Source organism: Podarcis muralis, chromosome 8, assembly GCF_964188315.1.
Source record: "Podarcis muralis chromosome 8, rPodMur119.hap1.1, whole genome shotgun sequence".
Classification (NCBI taxonomy): Eukaryota; Metazoa; Chordata; class Lepidosauria; order Squamata; family Lacertidae; genus Podarcis; species Podarcis muralis.
The window spans coordinates 34,024,703-34,034,761 of NC_135662.1; the positions used below are offsets into that span (position 1 = coordinate 34,024,703).

Here is a 10,059-nt window from a genome sequence, read left to right on the forward strand (position 1 = left end):
ATTGGTTGTGGGCAGAGCAAACCTGCTCCATGTTAAAAAATATATAGTAGTTTGAGAGAGATTAGAGAAGATATTATGACTCTTTCCAAATTATATAGTTCTTCATAAATTAGTGAGCCTTATTTCCAGATTTTTAAACACCAGGATCTTTAGCTTTCATTTCCAGTCTCTCTTGATACCCTTCCAGCAATAAATGCCAGAAATATCAAAGAACAAGAAGATGGGGGCAAAATGGTCCCTTTATTGAAGGTGGGGTGAACTATTGGCTCAAAGGTACATTTCCCATTCAGTTTACTGAATTCACTACAGAATTGAGGCTTGGAATAGCTCTGCTAAACTTTATAGGGAGTATTTGCTCTAGCCATTTGGAGATGTTACTAAGCAAGTACCAGAGTTTGAGGTTTCTGCCCCCATTCCCCATGTAGAACCACAAAAGTTCATCTTTCATGGTTCTACATGAAGATTGGAGACTGAAATTTGGACCTTTGGTTTTTACATAGTAGTAACCCAGCCCTCTGGATGGAGCAAATTCATACCACCTATTAAGCCACTAGAGGGGGCATGTGTACAGTTACACATTCCTGTCTACAAAATACAGTATTAGAAACTTACCATAATCAAGCATTCTGCCTTGACCAACTTTAGCTCTTGTGTTTCTCCTTACAGCAGGCCACAATTCAGAACTGCATTGCATAATTGAAACCTGTGATGTGAGGGACTTCTTTTGTTTAGTAAGGGAATACTCTATTTATGCAGAATATATATAGACATTGATATTTTCGGGTACAGATGAAAATGAATATTTCCTGTGCATACATTACCCATGATCATGTTCTAGGTCTACAGAAATAATAACTGACCCATTTTAGAAATGCTTAATTGTGCACTTAATTGTGCTAGTTGTACACAGCCTTGAAAAATGAATAGTGAGTATTCAAGGCTCAGCTTGCAGATCATTCAGAAATATATTACTTCAGAGTTTGCTATTTTTTTCCACATCAGATCACATTACAATTCTATGTGCTAGCAAATAAGTGTTTATAATGAAATACTTAATTTGGACACTAGTGTATCATTATAACCCCATTCTCTGGTCCATGGGGTCACGAAGAGTCGGACACGACTAAACGACTAAACAGCAACAAGTATAATTATAACACAAAAGTAATCTGCCAAGATTTTAAACTGGTCTTTGTTCTTTTCACTGATTCTATCCCAAAGGTTCAAGAAAAAAAACCCTGCCCCACTTCACGTGCCAATGCAGATCAGAAGTTCCTGCAGGTACTATTTCATTTTTTTTAATGCTACAACTACTAATTGCATGAATATTCTATACCTCTTTTTCCCCTTAAGAGTGTAAGAATTATTGCCAATAGCTTTCTTGCTGGTTTCATTTTATTTGTACCAATAAAGCAGAATGTGGATTAATTACTGTTTTAACAAGGTTTGAGAATTGGAATTAATTATTAGTTCTTTGCAGGCAGATTTCATAGCAACATGATACACAGTTTCTAATAAATTTAGAATGAAATCAGCTTTTATGGTTTTTTTACTGAGGCACTCTATTTAGTCAGCCCATCTGGCAGAGTTCAGAGTTATATGTCAGTCTCCCTAATAAAGAATGAAAAAGTTGAGTTTCTCCTCAATTCTTTTTTCCCTGCTGAACTCGGGCATGTATGTTTTATTGTTTCACAAAGGTCTCTTGCTCAGTTTTAAAGTACTTCATTTAAATCATGAATGGGGAATTATCAGGACCAGGAGTCAAATGCTGTCCTCAGAGCCTCTCTCGCTGCTCCTCAGAATCCTCCTCTGCCACTCCCTTGACTGGTTTTGCTTAGCTGGAATGTGTTCTTGAACTGTGATCATGTCTGTTGCTTGCTTGGCTGGGGATGGAGCACTGAGTGTGGGGATGTAGAAACCTGTGATGTTTTTGTGGCTGTCATATAGCCTGTTATGCACAGATCAAACTCTGTCCATGTCCACCCTGGCATGCAACCCTGGAATATTGCCCATGACAGAATGTGGACCTCAGGCTAAAAAACTTCCCACACTCCTGATTTTGTGCTTAAAGTCTGTACATACCTATGCAGATGGATTAACTGAGATAGGTACTTAAGGAAACAACAACTGTAGCACATATGGCATTATAAGAGGGATACTGTAGGTGTATTTTTGGATTTGATTATTGATGCTAAATTCAGAGAGAGCTAGAAAAAATGAATAGGTAGGCCTGTTAATATTTTTATAGTGAAAGGGACACAATGCATCAGCTGAGATAGCATTTGAAAAAGAAAATGGACAAAAATTAATGGAAGCAGAAGAAACATATGAATTACTAGTTTAACTATAAAATGAAAAATGGGAGTAATGATGTGTAGGAATTATGCAGGGCAGAACAGATTTGTCTACTTCAAGGGTAGGGAAAATATAATGGAATAGGGAAAAGAAAATAGTGGGCTTGGTTATATGATTATTGTCAAGAGCTCTGCATGATGCAGTGCTGTCAGTCAAAATAGCAGGGGATAGGAATGAAAGATTTGGTAACTGAGCTATGCTTACAAAGAAAGAGGGGGGGAATGGATGAGGTGACTGCCTGACACTAAAATCATATGGAATTTTATATCATGGGTCGAATATATTTTCTCCTTGAAAGACTGATTAGAACCATAACAATATGGGTGGCTTTCAAGTAAGCTTTGGAAAATTTGTCTATGTTCTAAAATATAGTGTGGAAAGCTTCTGCTTCAATAAGCTTCTGGCATCTGTTAATAAAAAGGTCAACAAACTGAGCTTTGGTACAGGGGATTATTATTAATAATATTTATTTGTATAACAGTATTTTATTTGGAACTTTATCGTCTATAGGCCCAGGCGACCCCAAAGTAGATTACAGTGATCCTCAGAACAAAATACATAAAATCATAATTTTTACTGTTTATTATTATTTAAGTGTTTACACTATGCAAAAATAGGAAACAAATCTGTCAAATTTGGACGACTTATCAATCACAAAATCAGTTTTTCTGAAAGCTTATTTTTTTATCACAGAAGGGTTCACTGCCGTGGTTATCTAAAAAAACACCAGGCAATTCTGTGAAAACCTAGGGAGGGAGGGATTTATTTATTTATTTATTTTATACACCACCCTATACCCAGAGGTCTCAGGGCGGTTCACAGAATAAAATCAAAATATAAAACCACTCAATACATAATCAAAATAAAAGCAACAACCCAATGACCCCCCAAAAACCCCACATTTTAAAAGGGCGTAGGATGTCCATCAAATCAACCAAAGGCCTGGTTAAAAAGGAACATTTTTGCCTGGCGCCTAAAGGTGTATAATGAAGGTGCCAGGTGAACTTGGAGTTTTCCACAGATGAGGAACCAACTGCAGAGAAGGCCCATTCTCGTGTTGCCACCCTCCAGACCTCTCAAGGAGGAGGCAGATGAAGAAGGGACTCAGAAGATGATCTCAGGGTCCGGGTAGGTTCATATGGAAAGAGGTGGTCCTTGAAGTATTGTGGTCCTGAGCCATTTAACACTTTATAGGTCAAAACCAACACTTTGAATTGGGCCTGGAAGCTAATTGGTAGCCAGTGCAGGCAAACCAGGATCGGTGTAATATGCTCACACCGTCTTGCTCTGGTGAGCAACCTGGCCACTGAATTTTGCACTAGCTGAAGTTTCCGAACCATCTTCAGAGACATCCCAACATATAATGCATTGCAGTAATCTAACCTTGAGGTGACCAGAGCATAGACAACAGTAGTTAGGCTATCCCTGTCCAGATAGGGGCATAGCTGGGCCACCAGCCGAAGCTGATGGAAGACACTCTGGGCCACTGAGGCCACCTGAGCCTTGAGCAACAGCAAAGGATAAAGGAGTACCCCAAAGCTATGAACCTGCTCCTTCAGAGGAAGTGTAACTCCATCAAGAGCAGGCAATCTTCCACCTATCCGGTCTAGATAACCACTCAGTAACAGTGCCTCAGTATTATCTGAATTGTGTTTCAGTTTGTTGGCTCTCATCCAGTCCATTACCGAGGCAAGACACTGGTCCAGCACTTCCACTGCCTCACCTGCAGATGTAAAGGAGAAATAGAGCTGAGTGTCATCAGCATACTGCTGACAACATACTCCAAACCTCTGGACAACCCCCCCCCCAGCGACTTCATGTAGATGTTAAACAACGTTGGGGATAGGATTGATTCCCACATTGCAGAACCCCACATTGAAGGTTCCACAGGACCTTCTCCAAGCAACACCCTCAGGGAATGACCCACTAAAAATTGGGGCTGGCAGGCATGTCTGGGATGCCTGATTCAGCCTGAGAATTGCATCTTTAAAGTTTAGGGACTATAAAGAAGGTGGTCCTTAAGAGATCTTTGTCCCAAACTTTGTAGAGCTTTAATATAAGCACAGTGAAATTCACCTATAAATGAACTGCTTGTGTAGTTTTTTTAAGAACACTTGACATCCATTTTCTTTGATCATAGGCGCCGACTCCATGGGGCCTGAGGGGGCCCGAGCCCCCTCAAAAATTCGTTTGGGGGGGCTCTGCCCCCCCAATACTTGTTTGTTCCCTCCCCTCTGCCCCTCCTCCGGCCTCCCACCCCTATGTGTCTCTTTGCTGGGCCGGTTCTCTGCCTGCCGTCCGGTGCGACGGGGGAAGGAGGTGGTTGATTCTGCTGCTGTTGGAAACTGGCCGGGATGGGGAAGGGGGGAGCTCCTTCCCTCCTCCGCATCCCTCCGTGTAACTCTAGCCTGCCCAAAGAGCGCTTGCACAATGCAGCCGCCGCCGCTTCACCCCGGGCCAAGTGCTGCTCGGCTCCCACACAACAGCGCTCTCCTTTTCCCGCCGCGCCGGCCTGCGCAGTTGCAAAGCGGCACAAGTCGCTGCGCACTTCCCAAACTTTGCAGCCGCTGCTCCAAAAAGGCGTGCAACAAGGCAGCGCGGCCGTTGTGGAGGTGGATGCGCCGATGGGGCAGTCAGGCGCCCCACCACCACCAAAAAATTCCCCTCCTGCCCTGGATAGCCAGCAACCTCCCTCCCTCCCCTCCTGTCCACACACGAAAAGCGAAGCAGCAGCATCAGTTCCCTGGATCCACCGTACTAGCAGGAAGCAGGTGCGTGCAAAAAAAGCGCAAATCGCACAGTGGGCCCCCCCAATATTTTTTATAAGTCGGCGCCCCTGTCTTTGATAAGATCCAGTGGCAGCATCCTGGCCTCTGTATTCTTGGCTTTTAAAAGTACCTCCCTCCCTCCCTTTCTCTCCCCTGCTTCCAACCCAGCAAACAGGAGCCAGTGAAGACAGCTCATTCCAGTCAGCTGGCCTAAGGCCAAAATACATTCCTCAATGGACTGGCCAAAGATAGCAGAGAGAGAAAACTAAGACCTTTACTCTCACAGTAATGAGATTTTGTTGCTGTCCCAGATATATTATTCTAGTCACTTCTGTTTTGTACTAATTTAACATTAAATCTCTTCTGCTATGCTGCTACCCTTTCTTCCACTCTGGATTGAAGAGACCCTTTTGGAGCTTTCAGTCTACTTGGGATTTCTCCTAGTTTGCCCTTATCTGCAAAGTTGGCTTCCTCGTCATCTACTTTTATTTCATATAATTCATGGGGGGAAATCGCTGGGGTGCCAACAGATATTCTTCAGGACCCATAATGTTTATCATGGACTCTTAGAATTGTATAGTTGGAAGGGACCCCAAGGGTCATCTAACCCCCAGCAAGGCTGAAATCTCAACACATGGTCTCCCATCCAATTTGAAACCATTCTGGATGCTGCTTAGCTTTGCAAATGTACTAGTAGTTTTATTGCAGCACCACACTTTTCTCCATAGGAAAACTATCTACTTGTCCTTTCTCCTCCTTATTTTTTTTAACCCATTAAGGATCCTTAATGAAATCTGCCATCTTATGCAATTACTGAATATTTTGGGGGTAACAGACTTACCAAAAGCTTTTTGCCTAAGTCACACAAATGGAAGAATAGGCTAAAATCATGTACAACATTTGTGCATAAATAGAACATTTGTTTTCCATCCCCCAAGTTGCAGTATAGTGAGGACATGCGGTACAACTAAACATTTCCCACCATTTGATATCAGTGCTGCTCCACTGTCATATGAAAAGGGAAACATTTCCATTTATGTAGTGTATCTTCAGAATGCAGAGCGTATTTTCTGTGTGTGCCCATGAAAAACCTCTTGTTAATCAGGAGGTCAAGAAGTTATATTTGAACATGATAAAGACTTCAGTACTTTCATCTTCAAGAATTTCAATTATTGCATATGTAAATATTTGGCCTGGGGAACAGGTATAATAAAATTATGGAATGCTAGATTTTTCTGATGGAAATATAGTTGTGCCAGGCATAGTGAAACACATTGCTGTCACTAGCTGCTTTGGGCATAAGTATGTAAGGATTCCATTTGAAAGATCTGGTAGCAAGTCTTTTCATTTCTATAGACAATTCTCCCATGCACAGATAGTTGTAGGGCTTGCAAGACAGGCCCAGAATTTTGTCAAACCTCCTAACATTCTTGCATTTCCCTTAGTTTTTCCTCTGTCTCTCTGTTTCACTCTCTTGCTATCCTCAGCTAAGCTGCAGAGTGAGCCTATGTTGGCAAAGAGTCATATACATGCAGATGATTTGGGTCTTGCTGTAAAGCTGACTGCTCACAATGGCAGTTTTATACCTTAGAATCTGAGAATTCCCTTACGAGAACTGCAAAATGAAAACCCCTCATTTGACGGAGCACTATATGCTTTAGAAAAATGCTTTGTAGGTATAGATTGCTTGGGCTTTTTGTGATGCCTTGTGCAAATGCTACTTTGCCAAGCTCTTAATCATAGCTATGAGATAGAGAAGGACACTTAAACCATCTCACCACCACCACCCTGCTTTCCATTCTTCTTTGTGAGCGTGAACAATTGTTTAGTGCTACATTTACACTAATATATTTACAATAATTAGTGTGTTCCCTGTGAACAAATTCATTTAATATCCTGGTTAAGGTGAGAACTCTGGTTAATCATGGTAAGCTTCAGTGTGAATGTCATGATACCAGCCAGATGGGTGGGGTATAAATAAACCATTATTATTATTTACTATACAAAAAGAAATGTATGTGGAAGGAAGTTTATTTAAAATTTTATGGGCTTCGAATGATGAAGGAATAATCTGGTATGTTTTCAGAAACACCTTTGCTGCAGAGTGTGTAAATCCAGAGGTTATTTTGTATAGAGAAGACTGGAACATGTAATACATATGCTAAGGATAGCCATAAAATAAATTTAAGACTACTATAAATATATTTTGAAAATCATAGTATGTCCCCAGAAATATATGCACATGTATTTTAGAGATGAAAGTATTATATCAAGAATTACAATCAATGGAAGCAGATGAGACAGCTCAGTGATAAAAACCACAGTCCCAGAAACAATTCTGAAATCCAGCCAGTTGTACTAATACAAATGTGGCCTACAAAAAATGTGGCAATGTGGAGTGCTCCCAGTCAGAGTTCCAGTTAGTTAGCTATGCTCTCCCTCATGATATGCCATTCCATTCCCACTCCCATCTGGTTTTTGAGGGTTTTTTTCTTTCAGCATTCCATGCTTACTGAGCATGTTTGATAATAGTAGTAGTAGTAGTAGTAGCAGCAGCAGCAGCAGCAGCAGCAGTAGTAATAATAATAATAATAATGATGATATTTATACCCCGCCCATCTGGCTGGGTTTCCCCAGCCACTCTGGACAGCTCCCAACAGAATATTAAAAGCACAATAAAACGTCAAACATTTAAAAACTTCCCTAAACAGGGCTGCCTTCAGATGTCTTCTAAAAGTCAGATAGTTGTTTATTTCCTTGACATCTGATTGGAGGGCGTTCCACAAGGCAGGCGCCACTACTGAGAAGGCCCTTGCCTGGTTCCCTGTAACTTCATTAGGCTTTTAGGGTGGTTCCCCCTTTAAGCTCCCCCCCCAAGGGTTTTTATACTTATGCAAACCTTGGAATTCTCCCATGCCCGCTTATATTTCCTTCCTGTGCATCGATGGTGCCATTTTGTACCATCTCTGAGCTTTAAAGTGGTACCCTTAGTTGCGAACTTAATTCATTCCAGAGGTCCGTTCTTAACCTGAAACTGTTCTTAACTAGAGCCATGCTTTCGCTAATGGGGCCTCTTGCTGCCACTGTGCCGCCGGCACACGATTTTCATTCTCATCCTGGGGCAAAGTTCTCCACTCAAGGTAACTCTTCCAGGTTAGCGGAGTTTGTAACATGAGGTGTTTGTAACTCGAGGTACCACTGTATTTCCAAAGGAGGAGGAAGTGATTATCAGAAGTTTAACCGTGTTCCCTCATAATACTGGGAGAGTAGGTAATGAAAGTGTAGGTGAAATTCAGTTTTGGTAACTATGGCTATACCTGCACACTAGCATCTTAATCCTATGCTTTAGCTCTGGTATATGCTTGTATGACTGGTGTGATCACACCAAGACTCTGTTAAATTCAGAGGATGTTAGCATAACAGCAACAATCAAGAAAAGTTGTTTGCGCAGTTCTCACCTCCACATAGCATCGCATCAGGCTCCTTATGTAGTGAAGAAAGCAGCTTGAAAATTCATAATGAGAGGCATTAGGGAAGAGAGAGAAAAAACACCTCCTGTGGCATATATACAGTCTCTTGCATAAATGGACTCTCTGGATCACAGCCAATGTGATTTTGACTGAAGGGCAAGCATTCTTGATGAACTATGTAAATGTGCATTATATGCAGTATAAAGGCTCTTAAGAACCTTGATTGTAGAACAGCACTACCATTTCATCATCATTTAACATGTATAAAAACCTAAATTGCACTAGGATCTGTACAGGAATAAAAGTAAACAAGTTCCTGCCCACAGGATCATAATCATAACATTTCAATATATTTCATTATAGAAGATGATTTGATAACTCATTGGGTTCGTTATTCTCATTCCACCCACAAAATGGGATTTAAAACCCAGTGGTGCAAAAGCAGTACAGATAAGTTATAGAAAACTCCTATACTTGCATTATGCTGGGCCAGGAGTGATGGTGATAAGAGATACACCACCATTATGCCAGTGGTGCAGCTGCTGTATTCAATGTGTGCTTAGCCCAGCAGAGGAAGAGGGAAATGTATTACCAGGAAATACAAAAACAATGTAGACAAAGGGACTCACATCCTGGAATCTGCACCCATCAAGGCAAACAAACAATAAGGCTCGCACACCATCAACACACAGAGGAAGCCAATGAACTTACTTCAAGACCCATACTGTTTATCATAGAACTGTAGAGTTGGAAGGGATCCCAAGGGTCATCTAGTCCAAGCACCTGCGATGCAGAAATCTCAACTCGATCATACATTAAAGATGGCAGCCAAACTCTGCTGAAAAACCTCAATGGAAGGACACCTGAGGGAGTCCATTCCACTGTTGAACAGCTCTTACTGTCAGAAAGTTCTTCCTGATGTTTAGTTGGATTCTGCTTTCTTGTAACTTGAATCCCTTGGTTCGGGTCCTGGCCTTCGTGTGACAGCCCTTTAGATCAGGCATAGGCAATGTTTTGAGGCTACAGTTCCCATCATCCCTGACCACTGGTCCTGTTAGCTAGGGATCATGGGAGTTGTAGTCCCAAAACATCTGGAGGGCCGAGTTTGCCTATGCCTGCTTTAAATACTTGAAGATAGCTGTCCTATCTCCTCTTTCCCAAGCTAAACATACCCAATTTCCTCAACTGTTCCTTGTAAAACTTGGTTTCCAGACCCTTGATCATCTTGGTCACCCTCCTCTGTACATGTTCCAGCTTGTCAGTGATCCTGTGAGCAGGTGGTAACAATTAGTCCCCAAAGCAGGAGTATGTGATGGGGCTGGCTGGTTGCCAGCATTCCCCAGCCCCTGTAAATCTTTGAGTTAACCAGCCAGGAGAGAGAGAGAACATGCCGTGTATTAGACTTGCTGTTTGATGTTCTGTAGCTGAGGCCAGAGAAGAAGCCAATAAAGCCTGATAACCCATTC

At 41.8% G+C, this 10,059-nt stretch overlaps 1 long non-coding RNA gene across 1 annotated transcript in view; it reads left to right on the forward strand.

Moving 5' to 3' along the window:
* LOC144328693 (uncharacterized) overlaps positions 1–10,059 on the forward strand; it is a 35,058-nt gene that overhangs the window by 4,684 nt on the left and 20,315 nt on the right. Inside the window, exon 2 of the long non-coding RNA XR_013393900.1 lies at positions 1,222–1,281. This is a non-coding gene — a long non-coding RNA (uncharacterized LOC144328693). The remainder of the gene's footprint in view (positions 1–1,221; positions 1,282–10,059) is intronic.